Source organism: Rhinopithecus bieti, unplaced genomic scaffold, assembly GCF_001698545.2.
Source record: "Rhinopithecus bieti isolate Rb0 unplaced genomic scaffold, ASM169854v2 scaffold_18548, whole genome shotgun sequence".
Classification (NCBI taxonomy): Eukaryota; Metazoa; Chordata; class Mammalia; order Primates; family Cercopithecidae; genus Rhinopithecus; species Rhinopithecus bieti.
In genome coordinates this window covers 1,481,053-1,504,562 of record NW_016809526.1, presented here as the reverse complement: position 1 = coordinate 1,504,562, position 23,510 = coordinate 1,481,053, and the positions used below count along the sequence as shown (strand labels likewise).

Sequence of the window (23,510 nt, the reverse complement as noted above, 5' to 3'; positions counted from 1 at the left end):
GGATCTCAGCTCACTGCAAGCTCCGCCTCCCGGGTTTACGCCATTCTCCTGCCTCAGCCTCCCGATCCTTATTTATTTTTAAGTATTCTTAGAAACTTGAAGCAGACCATCCTCTCTGCTGGACAAATGAATCACAGAATCTTTGTAATCATTTACAGTATTCTCATCTAATGAAGATGATACTGGACACATTCTTTAAAGCTATCTATCCCATGCACTGGGTCTCTAAAGAAAAAGGACAAACCCAAACATCAATTCAACAGGAATCATATAGTCCAACAGAGGGAACATTGGGAGGTAACTTAACAGTCCATGCATGACAGGTAGGGCCATGACAAGATGTTTTTTCATATTCACAGGATGCAAAATGAGGAAATGAGCTTAAGTTGCAGCCTAAGGGATTTGAGTTAAATAAAAAGAATTTCCTGTCTGTGTCCTTCCTCATTCAAGACTGTCTTTGAGTGGAGACAGATGGTAAGGTGCTCCAGACAGAAGAAGAAAGCCAGTAAGAGCCTGCTATGACTCCAAAGATGTCATAACACAGCAAAATCACTTCCACAGTTCATACCAGTAAACTTTATTCAGACTCAAGAATATTTTGCTGGGGACTGAGTGACAAAATAATATTTTGGTTGTCTTTCAGATACCCAGCAATTGCCAGGCTAGACACTTCTGCGCTGTGGCTCCCATGGAGAATATGACCTTTATTGGTTTGCTGGAGAATGAAAAATAAGAGCACAATCAGCACCTAGATTTCCTACTTTGGAAATCTAGCACCAACTCCGGGACTTATCCAAAAGCGCCCAAGGAGGCCAGTTTTGTTCAAGGGTCAAAGTATGGATCCATGACTGCTCTTAGATAGACAGAGTCCAAGATTCCAATGGCTCTGCAATGTCTGTCCTTGAAGGGTCTTCAGCTTGCACAGACAGGCCTCCAGAGATTCCCTGGGGCTGCTGACATGCTGAGTCCAGAACTAAGCCTGAGTCCAAAGGTAGGTCCCTGGGCCAACCTGACCAACATCTGCAGGGTCTGTTAATCATAGCAGATGGAGCACCACACCTCACCTGCCCCTTTGGGGCACCATACCTCACCTGCCCCTCAGGGCACCACACCCCACCTGCCCCTTCCTCACCTTCTCACTCAGTGCTGCTCACACACTTGGTGCTCACTTAAATGGTTTATGGTTGAAGGAAAAGATGTAAGACCAGCAAGATCAATCCAGGGGTCTCCAAGAATCTTGCCTGTAAGTCATGAAGACCATGAAATGCCTACAAGGACCATGAACCTCCAGCAAGTGACATCTATGGAGAGTATATGCTCCATCTAAAGGCACAATTCAGTTAGATTCCTGCTGACAAAAAGAAATTCAGACAAAAAGTGTCCAGGCTCCACATTGTCAGACATTCTGAGATTTTTTTCTAAGAAGCTAAAACCCCTGATTTTTGTGTGAAAACTCCCAATTGTATATTAATTGGTGATTAACTCCATTAAAAAAAAAAAAGCACTATGTAGGGCACACACACACACACACACAAGCTGGCCGGACTCAGTCCACTGGCGGCCAGTCAGTGACCTCTACCTTGAACCCAGAAGAAATCCTTTAGTTGTTGACCCAGACAAACTCCTCGTGTCCAATTTCAATTCGGAGACTCTGTGGATTTGGGTCCATGGGGAAAGTCTATGAATCAAAATGAAAGCTAAAGTCTGGAGAGGAACTGTAGCAATCGCAGACCCTGAAGGCATCAGGTACAGATCTGTCCAAGGAATCACATCACATTGCCAGACCTCCCCTCCCTCCCTCGAGAGACCAGAAGGCTCTGAAAAAGCTATCCTGGGCTCCAAGAAGTAGGGAGACGCATCCCAGGAAGCCTTTGGGGAGAGGACTGTGGGATGCTACACAGGCTTCAACTACCAGCAACACTGTTGACTTCTGCATGTCTATTTCTGGCCTAAACATTCCAGACCAATATTCCCCTACTGTCTATATGGTCCAATATGAGTTTCAAACTGAACACATTCAGAATGAAATTCAATATCCAATTATTCAAAATCTTGGTTCAGACAACACCACCTGTTCAAGCACCTGAATTAGATGTTCAGCGTCATGCTTCAGTGTCCAGGCATATCCATGGTGGACGAAAATAAACATGCTTCCTCTCGAGGGAACTCTGTCAAGCACTATTTCTCAGAATAAAGAGAAGGAAGATTCAGAATCAGTGAATAAAGTGAATCAATGGTAAAAAATAATGCCATAACGACACAATTCGTCGAGAAATCATGCTGAGAAAACTGTGATTTGAAATAGTAACTGAATCTTTCTGGATTAAAAGTGTTGCTTTTGGTCTTGGTTTCGTTTCAATTTTTTAATGACATATAGTTACTTCATTAAGTTCTCAAGGTAGGTAAAAGGAAAAAGAGGAATGGATGGTAGATTTCAGAGGTGGGGGCAGGGGTGGTTATAAGAGCATGACATGGCTGGGCGCGGTGGCTCACGTAGGTCATCCCAGCACTTTGGGAGGCTGCAGCAGGTAGATCACCTGAGCCGAGGAGTTTGAGACCAGTCTGAGCAACATGATGAAACCTCATTTCCATATATAAAAAAAAATACAAAAAAATTAGCTGGACATGGGATCATGCACCTATAGTCCCAGTTACATGGGAGGCTGAGGTGGGAGTATTGCTTGAGCCTGGGAGGACAGGATGCAGTGAGCTATGATTTATCATTGTACCCCCGCACCCCAGCCAGGGTGACAGAGTGAGACCCTGTCAAAAAAAAAAAAAAAAAAAAGCACGACTAATCCAGGGAGAAACAAAGAATAAAACCATCTTCTATCAGGCACAATTCCTCTGAATATGCTCCATTTTAACTTTTAAACTCACTGATTTTAGCCAAATGTGCTACAGCACTAAAAGTGTTGGCTCAGAGTCAGCATTCAATAAATATTAGGAGAATAAATGGATACTTTAAGTTTGATTTACAGTCTACCATTTAAAAACAAAACAGCAACTGATAAACATGCTTACATTTTTAAATTCTGTGATTGCACTGAAACAGAGCTTACCACTCACACAATCAGTGTAGATAACGAAGTTAAAATACACAGCTGAGGTTGAAAAATATCCACTAATAAAATGTTGAATAGGTAAAACCAAATATTTTCTGAGACAATTAGTGATGGCGCAGTTGCAAGAAAAACAAATGTTATTTCTCCTTTGATTTTTCTACCAATTATTACCTGGAGAAAATTATTCAAGTAACAAAAAATCCATTTGATTTTATTTGAAAATCAAGTCTTCAAAAAATAGATTTGCGTTCTCTTTGGATCTCAAAACTCCTGGTCCCACTGTACTTAGACAATTCATTGATTCCTAGGACCCATCTCTTATAGTGATGTGGTTTGGCTCTGTGTCCCCACCCAAATCTCATGTCGAAATGCAATCCTGAGTGTTGGAGGTGGGGGGGTGATGAGATCATGGAGTGGTTTCTAATGGTTTAGCACCATCCCCCTAGTGCTGTCCCATGATAGTCACACAATATCTGGTTATTCTTATACTATTCGGCCTCAGTCAGGGAAGAGTCTTTCCAATGCCCAGAAGGGGTGAGAGTTCCCTCAGCAACTGTGGCCTCTGCCATCATTGACTGAAATTGGTGCTGTTTCTTCAGGGTTCCCTAAAGTAAAAATAAGTGAATCCAAAGCCTCCTGCTTGCCTAAATTCTTAGAGTCCCCCACAAAATCTCTATAAGGAAGCCAATCCACACCGTATTGTGGAAAGAATACACATTATTTCTGTCTATCCAGTAAAGCTCCCCTAATTATTCTGGTAATGGACGAGTGACCCCAAACTGCCCAGGGAACTTCCCAGGAATTGTTCTAACTGGAGCTGGACCAGAGATGTGGCCAGTACTTTCTGCTCATGAGGCTGTGGAGGAAGAATCCTGGCACTGCTGATGACCAGCTCTTGCTGTCACATTGAGAAGAGACCAGAGGTGAGGAGAGAGTTCCAATGATGCTTACAGCCCTAGTTCTAGGCATCCCAAAGGCCAACTGGCCCCCTGCCCATCCCATGGTATAGCTCCAAGAACCAATGAATTCTGGAATTTAAATGAGCTCAAGTTGGGTTTTTGCCATCCGTAGACAGACCTCAATGGGCTAGGACATTATTAATCAAGATCTTCTATGAAAGTAAAAATTGGTCAGGTGCAGCAGCTCACGCCTATAATCTCAGCACTTGGGGAGGCTGAGGCAGGTGGATCACCTGAGGTCAGGAGTTCAAGACCAACCCGGCCAACATGGAGAAACCTTGTCTCTACTAAAAATACAAAAATTAGTCTGGCGGGCATGATGGTGGGCACCTGTAATCCCAGCTATTCAGGAGGCTGAGGCGGGAGAATCGCTTGAACCCGGGAGGTGGAGGTTGCAGTGAGCTGCGATTTCGTCACTGCACTCCAGCCTGGATGACAGAATGAGACTCCATCTTAAAAAAAAAAAAAAGTAAAAATTATCATTTTTGAAGTTACTCCCACAGCCAGTGTATTTGGACACACTCAAAGAAACTGAGGCAGACACCACCTGGTACGACTGCCATTCCTAGTGGAACATTCATGGCAGGGCAGCCCACCCAGCCTGCAGCAAATGCTGAGGAGCCAATGAGGACGGCCTAAGTTACAAAGAAACTCCCAAAGGAATATTAAGGGCTTTGGAAATACACTGGTCCCATAAAACCCCAAAAATGCTGAAATTATTTCTTAAGTATACCAAAGATTGCTCTTTAATACAACAAACCCTTCATGCTTACGTAAGTCTCCCTACTTCGTCTTTGTTTGAAGTTCAAGTTTTACTTTCCATTGGAAACCACCAAATACTTCCCAGACTCTGAAATGAAGAAAACACAGATCTCAGGGTAACCACACATCTTGGACCAAAAAGTCAACAGATAATCAGCCAGACAAGGTTAAGGTGTACTACAATAGCAGTATAGCTTGGAGGTAGGAATCAATGTGATATACGACATAGAGACTAGGATTCAGAGGAAAGGTGGAAAAATTCAGCTATTATTCATTCGATACCAAACAGCACAGAAATATTCAGAAATTCAGAAACATCAGATGGTCGACAACACATGGGCAGAACACCGGAATAACTCAAATGACTGACCAAACTTTAAATATTTTTTCAAATGGATGTTGGAATTATATTTCCAAATATTTATGACCCAGCCCCCCACCCAGAAAAAAACCCTGGAAGTCCAGGTTGTTTTGTGGCTCTGTGATGTAAAACTAATACTAGTAAAATTTGCAGATGGTGGATTGAATTTTCCCCGAGGAGGCTGCTGTTGGGTAGACACTGTCTGGGTATGAAAATAACCACCTGGGCTCCCTTCTGACATTTCTCAATATGCAGGGGGTTCAATAAAAGTGTTTTCCACAGTTGGCATTGGGTTCTTTAAGGATAACTGTACAAAAAATAAAATCACACCCTAGCTCTTCAGAGTCTGAACTTATCATAAAACACACCAGGGAACGGAAAGAGCTTTACCAACAAAACCTCTGACACCACACGGTGCTTTGTCAGGTCAGAGAGGAACATCAAGGCAAGCAGGTGTCCTGGGTCCCACGGGAGATGGAGGACAGCCATGGAAGCAGATCATGCCCCACAGACTATCCCTGGTTCACATTCCTCACTGCCCAATCCATTTCCCCATGAAACTCTAACTTACTGGATTCTACTCCAGGCCCCAAAGTGCCCTGTTACGTTCACCTGGGGAGGATGGACACTGATGGAGTGAGGAGCTCTGCCCTAGGCTGCAGGTCCCCATTACTGATTGCAGCCAACGCTCACTCCTGAGCAGAAAAGCCAGCTGCACCCCTGAGCTCACCTCTCCAGCCACCCCAGCCCCACCTAAATTCCCCGTGGTTATCACCAGCTGTTCTTCCAGCATTTTGATAACAACGCACCATTTTATTCAGATGAAAAGGTCAAATTTTCATGCATGCATGCCAATGTGCTTATAAAGCTACACTGGATAGTCACTGAATACAGTTGTGAATCACATTTTTTCTTCATCATCTCAAAGAAGCCAAATGGTGAAGCCATCCAAATCTCCAAAGGCGAACCACTGGCCAATCTTTAAATGGTATTTGTCAGATTCATTTCTATCCCCTCCAGACTGTCAGCACCACCACTACCTCCACTCGTTTCTGTGCAAGTGCTTTCCACCTCTTGTGAGCTTCAAGTAGTTGCATGTCAGGGTGATCCTCACACCTGGGCTTCAGTAGACTGCATCCTGTGCCAGAGACCCCTGTGTCTCTGGGGTCTGCCTGGGGGCTGCATGTAAGCTTGTCATGCAGGTGACTGCCAGGCATGCTGCCTCACATGAAAAGGTCCCATGGAAAGAGCTTCCACGGTGCCTGGGCAGCTCACTTGTGCCTCTAGGGACCTCAGGAATTGGCTCCCAACCTCCAGCCAAGTTCGCCTGCACCATTGCACAATGCTGGGAAACTAAGCCTTTCATTCAGAAGTACTCTCATTATTTCAAGGATTAACGGCTCCTTATGGGCAAAGTTTACCTAGAATGTGTTAGATTCTAGGTTGTTTATTTATTTGCATTTCAGGGGAAATGGAGCAAAGAGAAAGAATATTCATTAATATAGTTTATCTTTCATTACTCCCTTTCATTATCTTCCTACTTTACTCCCTCCTTTCCCGCCGCCCGCCAACTTGGAAAAGATCTACAAAGCAGAAAAATACAAAAATGGAACAATAAAATGAAGCATGAAGAAATTCTGTTTCAAAATAAATTGCAAGCAGCATAACTAAAATCAAACTCTCAAGCCAATAGGAACTGACTGTAATTTGCCCAGAGAATATTCTTAAAATAAATCTCCCTTATCCCTCAAGATGTTTCTGAGACATTTTAAGCTGGATTTTTATTAGTCACATTCAAGTCGAGTTTCCCAACTAATATATAACAGTCTAGCAGATTGCATTAAATTCAGAAACCACCACTGTAGACACTATGAATTGGCTACCCAAAAGCTATTCCCAGCTTCTTTCTCCCTCGCCTTCTACTGCAGAGGCTGGAATAATAAACATTCAGCCATGACGTTTCAGCTTCCCTTGCAGCTAGAATGGTCACATGATCAACTCTAGCCAATGACAGACATAGGGAAGTTAGTCCTGCCATTTCTAAGAAAGCATTTTAAAGGGGTTAGGTTTGGCTGTTATGGGCTGGTGGCCTTTTGTACCTTCCTCCTTTGTTTCTCCTTGGGATGTCAACATGATACCTGGTGATGCAGCTGCCAACTTAAAACATGGAGTGACAATCTTGAGAATGATGACAGCAAAGTGGAAAATGGAGCAAGGCTATGTGTCCACAACCTTGTTAAACCATGGGAGAGTACTGGTCTCTCTGCTCCCAAGTTTACTGGTGAATGAGATAAACAATTCTCTTACTTGTTTAGCCACTGTTAATCAGATATCATGTTGTCAGCAGCCCAATCCACTGCTACCTAACATCACTTCTGGATTTGTAGAATCAAATCATTTCCTGATTTTTAAATGAGAGCTGCTTTGGTTTAATTTTCATTACTTTCTGTTTGTTATTTTTAAGGGATCCCCTCTGGGAATTTAATTTTGACAATTTCAATGCTTATTTGTCAGTAGGCCATTGACTTGAGTAATTACATCTGCCCAGAAAGTGATGCAGCCATAAATCAGACTGAACTTCACCATCAGATCTGGCTGAATTCAATCATTAGGATTTGAGGTTTTAAAGTTCTTGGCCATTTTGTTTAGGATCCAGTGTAAGCAAAAGCTACTGTTTCAGAATAAAAACAAGATTCCCCCCCACCCTCCATATAAACCACCAGCTTTCCAGAATGGTTTGGGGAAACTGAACTGGAGGAATTCCATAGATATTTGTATTTATAACAATCATAAGAAAAAACTGGCCTTAAAGAGCAAATGCCTATAGTTGGGAAGGACTCATGCCTTCTGTTGGCAGGCATCAGAGACCCAACTAGAAGCCAGTACTTTGCAGGTTTTTGTGGAATTTTTTCGCACATTCTTCAAATTCAATTTGTAACCAAGAAATAGTTTCTTAAAGAATGACCATTGTTTGCTAGTCCAGCTGGTCTCAGCCTACTATAAACTGCTTGGCATGCCAGACCAAAAAACACTCCCTGAAAATTTATTCCTTTTCCCAAAATGTGAAAGTCATTGTCTAACTATGTTAAACACTTGGACATTACTGTACCCAAAATCACCACTCATATTACTCAGAAAGCTCCCTGAAAAACACCCTTAGAAGAGAGGCCAAGCAAAGGTTCTGGAGGGGGAGGTTTGAAACAGAGTGAATGAGACAGACATGACCAGGAGCGAACTACCACATAGACCCAGTGATAACCCCACTTGCTAATGAGACATTTTTAAAACATTACAGATAATAATAACTCATTTGATGATTATGAATGGGCATAGGTAAATTATTAACAAAGAGGGGAAAATACACTACACACCTAATAAGCTAAGAGTTTAACTTTTGGATCCACTTGTAATATAGCAAAAAATATTCAAGGAAGTAAAAAAGAAAGGAAAGGAACATTCGCTGATCACCTACTTAGTGCCAGCCATTTCATTCATTTATGGAACAGATATTTACTGAGTGCCTACTATGTGTCAGATTCTAAGCAAGGAGCTGGCAATACAGAAGTGATTTAAAATGAGCTGTGTTATCATAACTATTTTCTCTTTGATCCCCATTTCAAGCCTGTGCACTGCACTTTGGTATTCGCATTTTTATAAATAAGGAAACTGAGTCGCAGAGAGTTAAGTGATTTGCCCAAGGGCACACATCTAGTAAGTGACAGTCGAGCTCAGACCTATCTGAAACTATGGACCATGCTCTTTCTACTATACTTTGTTCCCTCTCAGCTGTAATTATAATTAAAAGCAATAAGTTTAAACCTGGAAATAAATTAGAACCAAAGATATAAAACTGAAAGCCAATGGTGGCAGCTGAATTCATAAGGAAACATGAACTCGTACCCTGAATGAGATCTTGTGAATGTCAGGATTCCATGCTGCCAAGTCTTCATCTCTTGCTCCTCAGCTTACTCTATGTCCAACAACAGTGAGCATCTCCTCCTAGAAGCACCTCTTCTCGGGTACTCCCTGACCACTAGACTAGCTTCTAGGACACCACACTCCCTGGTTTCTCTTCCACATCGTTCACCACCCTGTCTTGGTCTCCTTCGCCAGCTCCTCCTCCTCTGCCAGAACTCTAAATAGTAGAGCACTGCACAGCCCAGCTCTGACTTTCCCCCTTCTCTACTCCACTCCTTCCTTCTCTACCCATGTAGCACACCTGGTGCTATGACTGCAAAGACCATCCACATGTGGAAGGCTCCTGAATTCCCAACTCCAGCCCTGGCTTCTCCTCTGAGCTCCAGTGTGTCCAACTGTCTACTCAACATCTCCACCCAAAGAACACAGAGGTCTGAGGGATGACAGTTTAAATCTGAAATTTTAGTGATAGGAGATCCAGAAAAAAAAGTTGCATCACAGAAGCAGGAAAGATTTTCAGGAAGAAGGGGATGTCCATCAGTGTCAAGTCAAGTCAAGGGTGGAAAGAGTCCATTTTTCTCCTCTTGAAGGAGAGTGTCCACCACCATTCAAGGCCCCCAAAGAAAGCAAATATGCCACTCAAGTTTCTCTCTATAAATATCAAATTTAGTCCATTTTCTATGAATGGAGCTAATCCTACCCACCTCATAGGATTGATGCAAGAATACAATATGAAAGAAAACCATAAAACATTCCACACACATGAGATAATGTCAATATGAGGAATAAATGCCACAGAATACCTGATATCCCCAATCACAGCCCAATACAAAATGACCCAGCCTGATTCCCAGTATCTCAGCTCTTGGCCAATTCTCCCTCCGCACACAGCAGTGGGAGCATTGGGTCCTCATTTCCTTCCATCTTGGAAAATACACTTTTAATTGGAATTTCAAAATCTTGACAGTTGAAAGAAAACTTAGATAATCTGATTCAACTTCTCCTCTTCCATCTGCCTACTGATTGTAAATCCAAAATGTCTTCAGTGATTTCCATGACTAAGCAGACCCCGTCAAATTCCAACTCATTTCCCTACCTTCAAAAGTAAACATCTTTGAATATGCTATTCAATTGGGTGACATAGCGTTACTAAGCAAGCCACTCCCCTGGGAATACAAGTGAATTAATTTGGAGATATGTAAGAAAGGCAATGGACTTCAGTCTACTGAAGGAAGCACTACATCTGCACATAAAAGAGTGAGGGTATCTATCAGACATTTATTATCAGCTGAGTGCCACTAACAAGAAACATTATCAGGGCCCAGGGGAAAGGAAATCCTCCCAAAGCTAGGATAATCAGAGAACAGAGTATAGCATTTATGGAATTCAAGGAGCACTTTTACTAGAGGTTTCCCCCATGTGTGGGAGCCCTGGGTCACTCACTGCTTTCCAGGGTTTGAATTCCAAGAGGACACATAGTCAATCTCTCCCTGTGGTTGTGACCCAGCCTATCTTTGACCCCTCAAAATGCTGAGAATTGTTTCCTGTAATGAAACTACATTACAATTTCAGAGTGCCAGTGGACCCCATGGAACTCATCCCAAGGACCCCAAGTCACAGTCCACATGCTTGTTAACATGGACACACAATTTGCTCAGATGACATCTAGTGTTCGCTCTCCTGAACCTCATCCTCCCTAGGTGCTAGCACTGAAAGTGCAGTCATGATGCAGCTGTGAAAATAAGATCACCCCAAAGCCTCACATCCTTTGGGTGTGGTTTGTTTGAATATCAGCAGGTACATATATGGATTCTGAGAATTATTAGCCGAAACAAGATGCTTCAGTTCTCCCAGTCTATCAGAAAGCAGTAGAAGGAAATTGTTGGGTGGGGTGGAAAGTGGTATTAACAAACAGACTGGAGCCAGAGCACATGTTACAGGAAAAGAGAACGTGGTGGTTTTCCACAGCATCAAGAAGGTTGTCAGATCCGTGGCCCACAGACCGTCTGTGGTAGAACAAGGCTGCCCTCATCTCATGACCTGGAAGTCTCAACTAGAAAATACAATCTAGACAGAAAAAAAGAGAAAGGCACATCCAAAATTTTACAGAATAGGAAAAAAATGTACTGCTTTTTTGAGTTTCAGATTGAGCCAACACCAAAGTGTGCCCACCAGGCAAAGTCCTCAGACAAAGTTGGTGGTTCCTCTTCCTGATCTTACAATTCTCTATGCTTCAATGTAAAAACACTACTTCTGGCAAGTAGAAGTTGATTAGAAAGTCCAAGATGAAAGTCCTATATTGCTACATTTATTGCATTTGGTTGTCATTTACGGTCACAGCAATTCCAACTTCTTTATTACTAAATCTTTGTAATCCCAGAGCCTAGCACAGTGCCTTGCCCACAGAAGATATGAGTTAATTACTTATTATTTAATCTATCAGTGAAGGACCTAGCCAGGCTTGATCAAATAATTAAGGCCACTTGAATGTCCATAGGTCTTTGGAACTCCAGGTTGACAGTTCAGCACACAATGCATCTCAGGGGCTTATCCCTTCCTCATCTGAGCTATGGCCCAGTGCTGGAAGCTGACGAACTCTTTTGCCTACTGAAAAGGAATCATCACTGATCATTAAAGGAATGCAAATCAAAACCACAATGAGATACCATCTCACGCCAGTCAGAATGGCGATTATTAAGAAGTCAAGAAATAACAGATGCTGTCGAGGTTGTGGAGAAGTAGGAACATTTTTACACTGTTGACGGGAATGTAAATTAGTTCAACCATTGTGGAAGACAGTGTGGTGATTCCTCAAAGATTTAAAACTGGAAATACCATTTGACCCAGCAACCCCATTACTGGATCTATACCCAAAAAATATAAATAATTCTGTTATAAAGATACATGCACATGTATGTCCATTGCAGCACTATTCACAATAGCAGAGATGAAATCAACCCAAATGGCCATCAACGATAGACTGGATTTTTAAAATGTGGGACATATACACCATGGAATACTATGCAGCCATAAGAAGGAATGAGATCATGTCCTTTGCAGGGACATGGATGATGCTGCAAGCCATTATCCTCAGCAAACTAATACAGGAACAGAAAACAAAACACCACATGTTCTCATTTATAAGTAGGAGCTGAACAATGAGAACACATGGACACAAGGAGGGGAACAGCACACACTGGGGCCTGTCAGGGGAGGACAGGGGGTTGGGGCAGAGCATCAGGAAAAATAACTAATGCATGCCAGGCTTAATACCTAGGTGATGGGTTGACAGGTGCTGCAAACCACCGTGGCACACATTTGCCTATGTAACAAACCTGCACATCCTGCACATGTACCCTGGAACTTAAAATTAAAATTAAAAATTAAAAAAAGAAAAGGAAACATGTGGGTAAGCACAGTATACGTTATGAATTAAATTGTATCCCTTCCAAAAATACATTGAAATTCTAACCCCTGGTATTTGTGAATGTGACCTTATTGGGAAATTTTGGAAATACGATCTTACAGAGTTAAGATGGTCAAACCTAATCCCATATGACCGGTGTCTTCATAAGAGAAGACACAGGGAGAATGCCATATGACGTGGAGGCAGAAGTTGGACTAGTGTGTCTAACAGCCAAGGAAACCACAAGAAGCTAGGAAGAAGCAAGGAAAGGCTCTCTCCCAAGGCCTTCCAAGAGAGCATGACCAGATTCCAGACTTCCAGCTCCAGAGCTGCAAGATATCCAGACTTCCAGCTCCAGAGCTGCAAGATAATATATTTCTGCTGTTTAAAGCCACTCAGTTTGTGGTACTTTATTACAGCAGCCCTAGGACACTCACATCCTGTGTAAATACAATCTTCTCTCCAACTGAAAATGGACTTCCAACACAAAGCAACTCTCTCACTAATGCATATACTGACACCACACAGTTAGGGTGGGAGGGAAGCAGGGCACTGTCCCACACTCAGCACTACTCCCTTATTCTGCTGGAGGCCAGTCAACATACATAAATATATTTAGGTATATCATATGTAACTAATACCGAAGAAAGCACATCCAGTCATTTAGTAAGTAGTCACTGAGCCTCTGCTATTTGCGGGCAGCATTCTAGACAAGGAGGCTGTAGCAGGGAATAAAACCAACAAAATGTCCTGCCCTCATGGAGCTTACATTCCAGCAAAGGAAGACAGTCAAGTATCAAATAAGCCAGTAAAATACATGAAATGCCGGGTGTTGATGAGGGCGTGGAGCAAAATAAGGCAGTGATAAGATATGCTGGGGGTAAGGATAAAATTACCCTGTTAAAGGCAGGGAGAAGTCCAGAAGGCCTCTTGAGAAGATGTTGCACAAAGAACCTGAAGAGGGTGAGCCATCAACCCATAGATTGTTTTAGTTTTTGTTTTTGTTTGAGACAGAGTCTCACTCTGTCACCCAATCTTGGCTCACCGCAGCCTCCACCTTCTGAGTTCAAGCAATTCTCCTGCCACAGCCTCCTGAGTAGCTGGGACTACAGGCATCTGCCACCACACCTGGCTAACTTTTGTGTTTTTAGTAGAGACAGGGTTTCACCATGTTGGCCAGGCTGGTCTCGAACTCCTGACCTCAGGCGGGTGATCTGTCCGCCTTGGCCTCCCAAAGTGCTGGGATTACAGACATGAGCCACTGCGCCTGGCCATCAACCCACTGATGTTCATGGAAGGTTGCTCAGGCAAAGGGAACGGCCAGTTCAAAAGCTTTGAGGCTGGAAGGGGCCTCGTACATTGCAGGACCAGCCAGGAGGCCAGGGGCCAAAGCAGATGGCAGACGGCGAGGGAGGGCGTGGTGTGGAAAGGATCATGCATAGTCTGGAAAACTTGTTGGGACTCTGGTTTGTATCCCCGAGGGAGTCGGGGAGCTATTGGAAGGTTCTGTGACATTGTGCATCATGAGAATCACTGCAGCTGCTGTCCTGAGACTGGAGTGTTGCGGGAGAGGACAGGAGCAGCGTGACTATGGAGAGGTCACTGCAAAAATCCAGGTAATATGGCTTGGACCAGGGTGGTAACCGTACTTGCCTGAGATGCCAAATTGCATGCCATGATTTCTCCATTTACACACACACACACACACACACACACACACACACACACTTGCAAGCTAACTGCAGTGATCACAAGCCGAATGGGCACAATACTTTTAAAAATAGGCTTTGGTCAATCTCAAAAGGTGACATACTGTAGAACTGCATTTATATGATATTCTTAAAATGACAAAATTATAAAATGGGAGAACAGATTTGTGTCTGGGGTGGATGGGAGGAAGGAAGGTAAATGTGGCTACATTAGGAAGCACCAGGGCCTTCTCACAAAACTCTTCTGCATCTTCACTGTCCTGGCTGGGTTGTGGCACTGCAGCTACGCAAATGCCACCTTTAAGGGAAACTGGGTGGAAGGTACATGGTACGTCCACCTTACTGCTGTGAACCTAAACAACAGAGAGGGAGACTCCAAGAGAAGATGATGTTGATTTAGGAGTATGTATTGAGATGGGAATTTGCATGCCACAGTGAATTATATGCATATTTAAGGAGTGAAAGGAAGGCAAAGGCTTTTAAAGGGAAAATAAGGACGATGGCAACTGTCTTGAGATAATTATCCTTGGCTACAAGGATCAATGTAGAGGATAGTGCCAGTCTGAGGATGGACAGGAAGTTGCTGGGCAGATGTCAGGTTGTCGTGGCCTTTTGCAAGCTTGTAATTTTTGCAGTCTTTGCTGAGAGCTCTTGTTATCAGGCATTTGTGCATGAGCACCCTTCCCTGGCCTTTCATGGCTCTGTTTGTCAGGGTTTTTAGCACAAGTGACTCCATTTTGATTCTGACAATGTTCATGCTTCTTCTAATTGAACAGGAATCTATAACTATCTCAAAATTAAAACTTTTAAAACATTATTTGAAAATAGCATTTAAGCCTAAAGTGAAGTCCAAACCGCCGACCTTTATGTCTTAGGGGGAATGGGCACACCAGAATCGGCCATGAGAAACGATCACTGAAAGCACCCAACAATGCGGCATTAAGTAAACACAGCTGCGCCGGCTTCTCTGTGAAAGCCACACCTAAGCTTTCTGTCCTCTAAGTGTGACTGATAATCACGAGCACACATCCATCAGAGGAGGCGGAGGAGGAGCCTTCTCTGCAGGGGGATTTTATTTTATATGTGAGTCTGTGCCACCATGGCAGCTTTCTCCACCATCCCCCAGAGCACCCATACATTTCACAGAGCTTCTGTCAAAAGCAGCTTCTCCTTCTGATTCTTCAGAAAGGGGTCACAGTGAGCCCGCCTGCCCCAGGTCCTGCCCTCCCCTGCCTGGCTAGGGCGGCTTCTCCTGAGCTCCTAGGACACTACACCTGTCACACACCATCCAGCTCCATGAGTCCCACCATGGGTGACTGTGGATGAGACTTTATCTCCAGACAAACGTGGGGTCATGATAAATTAGAAGACATCACTGCACACCTTTCCCAGGTACTTTATTAAAATGCTAGCTAACTCCAGTCACAGCACTAGGGCTTAAAGTACCTGCTATCCACACTTCTTCGAGAACGGCACATGCTCAGCTCCACTCTGTTTGCAGACTTAGTAAAAGTCTCAGTAAATTGTGTCCATTCATTTCCTCTTTAAGCCAAGTTACTTACCACTCCCCGCTCATGAACTCCTAAAATTACACAGAGTCTTTCCTAGGGAACCACACTGAAATCGGCACAGACTCACTCCGGCCCCAAAGCCAATATACTCAACTGTTCAAGACCTGCACTATACGTCAATCCTACCAGACTGTCCACATGTAAATACATGAGACTCATGCTACCCTGGAGCCCTTTCCAAAATAGGACTGTTTTAGAACATATGAGCCGTTTCAGAAAACATGGAACAAAGATGATTCTTCAATGAGATATGACTGGAGGTGACACGATATAGGCATTTGGTCTACATTGTCATGAGGAAAGCCCCAAACAAGTTAAGCAAATATAGAAGAAGCCCCAAACAATGAACAAAAGCCTCAATGGCCCCTTCTGGCCAGAGCCCCATGCAGTACTGGGATTGGCTGCTACCTGACCTCCTACCGACCCAGCGACGTGCCACCTTATGGCACTCCCTCGGTGGCCACCAACACAATGGATTAAGGTCAGACCCCAGGACCTTCCTGAGCTGGCTGCCTCCTATACCTCCAACCCCGAATGCCACCATTGACACAGAGCAGCACTTAGCACGAGCCACCCCAAACATTGCTGGTTCCTTGCATGTGCCTTCACATGTGCAGCAGGGTTTGTTCCTCAACCAGAGATGTCCTTCCTCGGCGTCTTTCTCCAACTAATGCCTATGCTGTTCTTAAAAGGGCTCAAATATAGCTGGCCTTGACCTCCCAGTCAATTCACCCCCAAGACACCTATGCCACTTGTGTCCTAGAATGTATCACCTGTCTGCATTATCCTCATCCAGTCCTCCCTGCCTGTGTGTCCTCTGACAGCAGACACTATGTTCATCTGACTTTGTGTCTTTGTCTGACTTCTAGTAACCCTTGCTGGATGGGTGAATGAATGAATGGACATACTTCAAATGGAGACTCCCACAAAGTTAGAGCTGGGGGCCCTTCACAATATCTAGGTCAATCCCCTCACTTTGCAGATGAGAAAAGTGAGGCCTGAAGAGCTATGACCCACCCAAGGTCACACAGCCATATCATTGGCTCAATCAGGACCTAATAAACCAGATGAAGGGACGTGACACCATAAAACAGTCCCTAAATAGCAGAGCTCAGCATTTAAATGGTACATTTCTCCTGAGAAGTTCAAGACACTTTAACGCTGTGAGCATCAGCCTCACCGCCTCTGTGAGATGTAGGGACTTGTCGATGGTACAGATTAGCCACTAATGTTTCTCAGCATTGTTTCTTGACTTAAATGGTCCACTAAACAAAACTGAATGTCTTAGCACAAGGTGGTGGCACTTCCGGGAGCCTTCTGGTTAAAAATACAGTCTCAAAGGTTCAAAGTTGTGATTTCCATGGTAAGGATCAAGCACTCACAGAGAGCCCCTGAAATTAAGTGGCGAAGAGTTTGGGTAACAGGTTAGACACCGAGCACCAGCTTCAAGGAGCTGACAGGCGAGCTTAACAGGACCACCATGGAAAGGGAGCTTCCCACAGTGAGGACCCTGCTCATATCTACAGGCCAAATCCATCTTGTAACAGAGGCTAGATTCACTGCTACTTTGTCTTAAGTTAAGCCCTGCTGGAATTCAACACATTTCAGTGCCTCACAGAATCATTTCTCAACAGCCAACAGCAGTGTTACAAAAGTAAACTTAGGAAGGCATTCTGAGCAGATCAAAGATGTGAGTGTTGGCACTCACACCCAGCCTAGAGAAGAAAACAAGGAGACACAGTAAAGGCTCAAACCAACCAGAACTGTGGTGTCTGCAGGGAGAGTGTGGGATCTGGACCCCAAAGACTGAGTATTAGATTAGAGACTTTGGGAAAACCAGTTAACCTCTCTGACCTCAGTTCCCCCAGTAGCAAGATGAGGATGCTACTGACTTCACAAGGTCACTGTGGAAATTATATTAAATAACAGAGAGAAATGGTGAACTCCGTGACACTTTAACCTGCCAGTTATTATTAAAACGAAGTAGAAGTGTACACCTAGGAATTCCTCATAAAACTGAAAATAGAATTATGTAGATTGTACTTTATAGATTATAAGGATGCCATAATTAAATCTTTCCTCCACATACAGGAGACCACAGTAAAAAAATGTGAGCAGCATCTACTTTGTAATTAACATGAACACCTCTCAAGTTATTTTGCTACATTTACAAGTGTAGCGTTATTATAACTAGAATACGTAGTATATAATTATAATAATTAGTCATTATAATTGTAATATTACCCTCTCTTGATACAAAAATTAACATTGATGGTGGAGGGGAGAGGCTGAGAGAAGACCCATCAGGGCCAAGGAGGCAGTTATTAAGGCCAATGCGACATCCCTTACGCTCACCCCATCTTCCAGCAGCTGCATCTTTGGTGGAGGCCTGCAGAGGCACCAGCGGCACCCCAACCGCCACGGGGCTTCTGACCCCAGCGGCAGGTTTAGACAATTTCCTTTCTCACCAGGGCGTATTTGAATTTGCTAACATGCAGCCATTTCGACTCTTAATGAGTGATCTGTCCTTTCCCATTTAATATATGAAGGAAGCTCCAATGAGTAGAAAAATTGCCAAAAGGCAAGCACTCAGGGAGAAACAAGGCAGATAACTGGATGTTTGTCCTAATTTGCTTATCTCTGTAAAGCCACAGCGACAGCCGAGTCCAACCAGGGCTGCACGGAAGGGCCCGCGGGTGATGGCTTCGCCGCCAGAAGTCGAGGAGCGCCCTCTAAGGGCCTCAGAGCGCAAGCGCTGCCCCGGCCGGGCCGAGGGAGGAAGACGCAGGTTTTTCATAGGCAAGGATGACTTAGGAGGGAGGAAAACAGGGTGCTCACGAATGTGAATAACCAATACCTTCCTGATTCCAAATGTTCTAACATACATCTACAAAAATTGGTAAAAGAGATGGATGAAACAGTATCCACCACTGTCCCCCAGCGACCCAGCTCTCCTCCCCAAAGGCACCAAAGTTTGCAGTTTCATGGGTACTTTAACAGAAACATCCTGTGCACTTACAAGTAAATACATACACATACATATTCCTTTCTCTCCTTTACTTTTATATCTTTAAATACCTCTATTTTTAAAGTGAAATAAAGGCTTCTGGTAACAGTTTAACTATAACACAAGAAATCCCTAAGTTCCAAGGGGGGCAAAAGAAGTCAAAAGAGGACTGCTCCTTAATCAGCCAAGGGTGATGGAGCCTCTCCCGAAATGTTTGCTTCCAGGCTCCCTGCCTCACTCTCATCCCTTGACTTAGGCAGAATAATGGTCCCCCAAAGATGTCCTTGTCCTAATCCCCAGAACCAAGGATGTGGGCACCTCCAGAAGGTGGAAAGGGCAAGGAAATAGATTCTCCCTTAAAGTTTCAATGCAGGCTTTGATTTTAGCCCAGCGGGGCACATTTCAGACTTCTGATCTCTAGAACTATAATAAAGATCATAAATTTGTATTGTTTCAAGTCATTCAGTGTGTGGCAATTTGTTATAGCAATAGGAAACGAATACGTTCCCCTTCCCCTCCTGTTTTCAGGGAATGGGCCTTTAGAACTTATATATGATGTGAATGGTCTTGGTAGGGCATCTTGATCATGCTCTGGAACTGTCTGGTAATAACTTTCCAGGGATGTGAATTGTCACTCTGCAATCCTATGACAACCTCTGATTCCACAGGAATAAATTTCATGATCAATTGATGAACAAAACAGCTCTACCATCTGCCATTGGTGGGCTCCAATGCACAAGATAAAAGGAGAGAGGGTCTCTCTACGTTCTCTCAAAGAGGACTGAAGAGGAAAACCTCATAAAGCCACATGCAGGTTGAGCCACAGGCAAGCTTCTAAAGGCTCCAGAGATGGAAGGAGCCTCCTTCAATTGGTCTATTCTGGAGCGGAGACTAGCCCAAGGCCCCCAGGGGTGCAGGACAGCACTGCCACTCATGCCTAGGCATCCTGATTTTTAACCTACTTCCCTCCGTATATACCAGTGTGTCTCAAATGTTTTGGTGTCTGAATTATCTTCTATTCTTGAATTTATGAGGATGCCAAGGAGGTTATGTTTCTGTGAGTTTTATCTATCCTCATTGACTTTACTGGGAATTAAAACTAAGAAAAGTCTAAAATATGTACTTACTTGTTTTGAAATAACAATAATAAACCATTACATGTTGACATACAAATATATTTATATGAAAGGTAACTGTTTTCCAAAACAAAGAGAAATGAGTGAGAAGAGCAGCTTTGTTTCTACATTTTGGCAAATCTTTTTAATAGAGTATGTCTGATCTGCTTATGCATTCAATCTATTGCAATATGTTGTTTCTATTGCAATATGGAGAAAAATCCAGCCTCACACAGATGTATAGCCGGACAACTATTTCAACAGACTTTTGGATAATTTTGAAAATCTTTGATATTACACCAAAACTCATCAAGTAGCTATTTCTTTGAATCTGAAATCATATGAAGAATTTTTCATATTTTGTTACATTAAAAATCCATTGAGCTATCATGCACTTGGAACAGATCTTTTACCCATGCAAGATTGTTGTAAGGCTATACACTGGTCATTTGGATCTGTTGGTTTATTTGGTTATGCAGATCATCCAAATGTTCACACATTTTATAATATGACATTTATAAATCACATTCATTTATATCACCACTGATCTCACTAGAAAAAAATTTAAATATTGGGAAACTTTCAAGCTTATAGTGGTGGAAACAACTTGGCAAAATTCTAATTTTCACTTGAAAGCTGAAATGTTATCACTGGCAAGCAATAACAGCAGTTCTTTTACTAGAAGTAGCAGGTTCCCTTTGCTCATTTTTGAGAAAACATCTGCCAAATACCCAAGTCAGAATAATTCTAGTTGGTCTGTTGTCATTCTTTGTGGTAAATACCATACTCCATTAAAAAAAATCAGCTAACTTAATGCACAACTCAAACAGTGCTTCCCCTTGGGGTTGCCACTGAACTTGGTCATCAGCAGTAGTGCCTCATGTGTCCTTCCCATTTATTTGCACTATTAAAAAGACAGATAGTCAAAGACACAGGGATTTGGTAAAACTAATAATTTTACTGTGGCAACAAGAACATTCTTAATGAAACTGGCAAATATTTTTTAATTGCAAAGGCCCCCAAAATTCAATGACTACTAGTGCATGGGGATGTCCCTGCCTTGATTCTCAGTAAGGCACCCGCAGTTTACCCATCAAGCTTTTGCACCCTCAGTGCACATGTCAACTGTGAAAAAGAAAAATAGCATCTCAGTAATCTCAGTATTACTTTGAAAATAGTTTCAACATGGAGAATTCCCTAAAAGCTTCTTTAAAGAAGAAAATAAAAATCATCCCTAACCACCCTAAGATATCCACTGTAAATATGTGCATGTGTGAGTACATCCACATGTGTTTAGAAAAATGTATCATACCAGACTGGCAAGGCCATCATAATTTTAATGTTTGCATAGTATCCTGTTGTAGGGATGGATGTGCATGGAGGAGAGGGCACTGCTTGCTTATTTTGTTTTACGTTTAATTGACCCTACACTGAAGGGCTTATGCAGATCTTCAGTGTGTCCTGCTTTAAGCAAAGTCCCTCTGGAGCCGTCACTATTATGTGGCCCTGGGTAATTTCCTTACAGAGATTCTGGCCCCAAAAGGGTGGTGAGGGTGAGGGCTTGACACAAGCAGCTTGCTGGGTCCATGCATTAGTTCAACCAGAGAGAGGGAGCAGTCTGCCCATGGCGTTGCGTCAAAGGGAGCCCATGAAAGAAATTATGTACCCCATAATTTCATCCACAGCATGGGCAGCTATCTACAGGTTGCTATGTCTCTTTCTATCCTTCTATTACTTAATTTAAATTTAGTAGATTTCATTCTGAAATGTGCTTGTCCTCCTTTGTCCACTTCTAGTCTGGTCATCATTTTACTGTAGATCCCACGTCAACACAGTAGAGAGAAGGGCTGGGAAGCTGTCCAGCCCCAGCATTCCTCAGCACAGTGATTCACAGAGCAGAAGGCGAAAGAAGCAAGAGTGCAGATCGCGGTGGGATTCCAGGAGCTCTCACAAACAACCCTGCTCGGACCCACTCACATGCAACCCACGGGCAGGTGGCAGAGGAATCAGAAAGGCAGAAGGCTGGAATCGCCACAAAGCCAGGGCAGCACTGGTTTCAGTTACAGACCATTTTCACAAACAAAAACTCTTTCAGCACTCGGAAAATTTTCACTTAGAAAACAAAAGCCAGGAGTTATAGGTGGGGAAGTTGGAAGACTTTATTTAGTTTTATTCCTCTCAAGTACTGTGCAAAATATTCAGTGAATACCCTCCTAGAGATCACTAATGGGAAGAAAAAGACCCTACCACAGGCACTGCCTTTTATGAAAAAGTGGTATTGGCATCAGAATACCTGGCATAAACCTGAACTAAGCATTGGGATGATGTATCTACCAAACAGTCACAAAGCAATGTGACCCCCAACTTTTCTTCCTTGACCTCTGAAGTAAGAGGACAGTATATACGCTGGTACCCTCGTTGGAATAGTATCTGACAATCATTGTCTGCTTCTTGGATTTCTACAAACCAATGACCGAAAAGCCACAGTTTCAAGTGTAAAAATGCCTGCACGGGAGGTGGGAACAACGGCCGCCAAAGGCTTCGGAATGAAAACCCCACCACAAACTTGTCTCTCTCTGCAGGAAACTTGCAAGAAATCTGACAAGAGCTCGCTAGCATTTTCCGAAAAGCATTGCTCCCAAAGCAAGCATCCATCCTGGCTGCAGCCTCAGCCATCGGGGTAGGGCGAGCTTCTCTGGAATCAGCTTTCTCATTTCCCTCTCCCTCCTCTCAAGACAAACATTTTCTCCCAGCTTGAATGTTCCCCGCGGGCGCGCGGGCCTCCTGCCGCCTGGAGCCGGGCTGGCACTGGAGCACAGCTCCTCCAGAGCGCAGAGGCACCCGATGGCCTGTGGCAGCCCTCAGCCTTTTCCCGCGACCTTCTAGAATAGCCCCGCTCTGCCTCCCTCCGGTCTCCGGAGTGCGCCCGTCATCCTGCCTCGGGAGAGGTGAACGCGAGGAAAGAAGGATGACCACCTACGCTCCCGGGAAATTCTGGGCATAGAAAGGCATTACCCCAGCCCGCATGCCGAAAGTCTCCTTTTCCTTTCCTTTTTTCCCCCTGTGCCTGAATCTCCTGGGACACTTAGACGGCTGGAGCCTCCCGACCCCAGGGCGGGCGACGGCAAAGTTAAACGCCAGCGCGCTGCAGTCCCCGGGCGCCGAGGCGTCCCCGCTCCCGCCTCCCACACAGGGCGCCAAGTGCCCCGACCCGCAAGTGACGAGGAGGCACAGGCTAGTGACACGACCCGTAGCCAGTACTGAGCTGGACAACGAGGCCCGAGCGCAAGAGGGTGCGCAGGGAGCGGAGGAGCGCCGGGGGCCGGGGCGCGGCGCGTACCTGGGGCCCCAGCCGAGGAGGCGACGGGGAGCAGCGCGGCCAGTAGCAGCAGCGCAGCCCAGGGCAGCCGGCGCGGCGCGCGCAGGGTGCCCCGGCCTCGGGGGCCATTCGGGAGGCCCGGGGTGAGCCGGGGCTGGGTGCTCTCGTCTGGCCAGGGCGCGCTGAGCCGGAGTCTGGGGAGTGCGGAGGCGCCGCCGTCGGGTCCCCGCAGCCGTCCGTCTGTTCTGCCGCGCTCGTGCGCGGTGCCTCGCCTGCGCAAAAACCCTGCCGCGGCGATCGCTCCCCGGCCGCGCACCG

General features: G+C 44.4%; 1 protein-coding gene across 1 annotated transcript in view; it reads right to left on the bottom strand.

Moving 5' to 3' along the window:
• FNDC1 (fibronectin type III domain containing 1) overlaps positions 1-23,271 on the bottom strand; it is a 101,559-nt gene extending 78,288 nt beyond the window's left edge. Inside the window, exon 1 of the mRNA XM_017889676.1 lies at positions 23,214-23,271. The gene's annotated coding sequence lies outside the window, so the exon portion shown is untranslated. The remainder of the gene's footprint in view (positions 1-23,213) is intronic.
• Between the last annotated feature and the right edge of the window lie 239 nt (positions 23,272-23,510).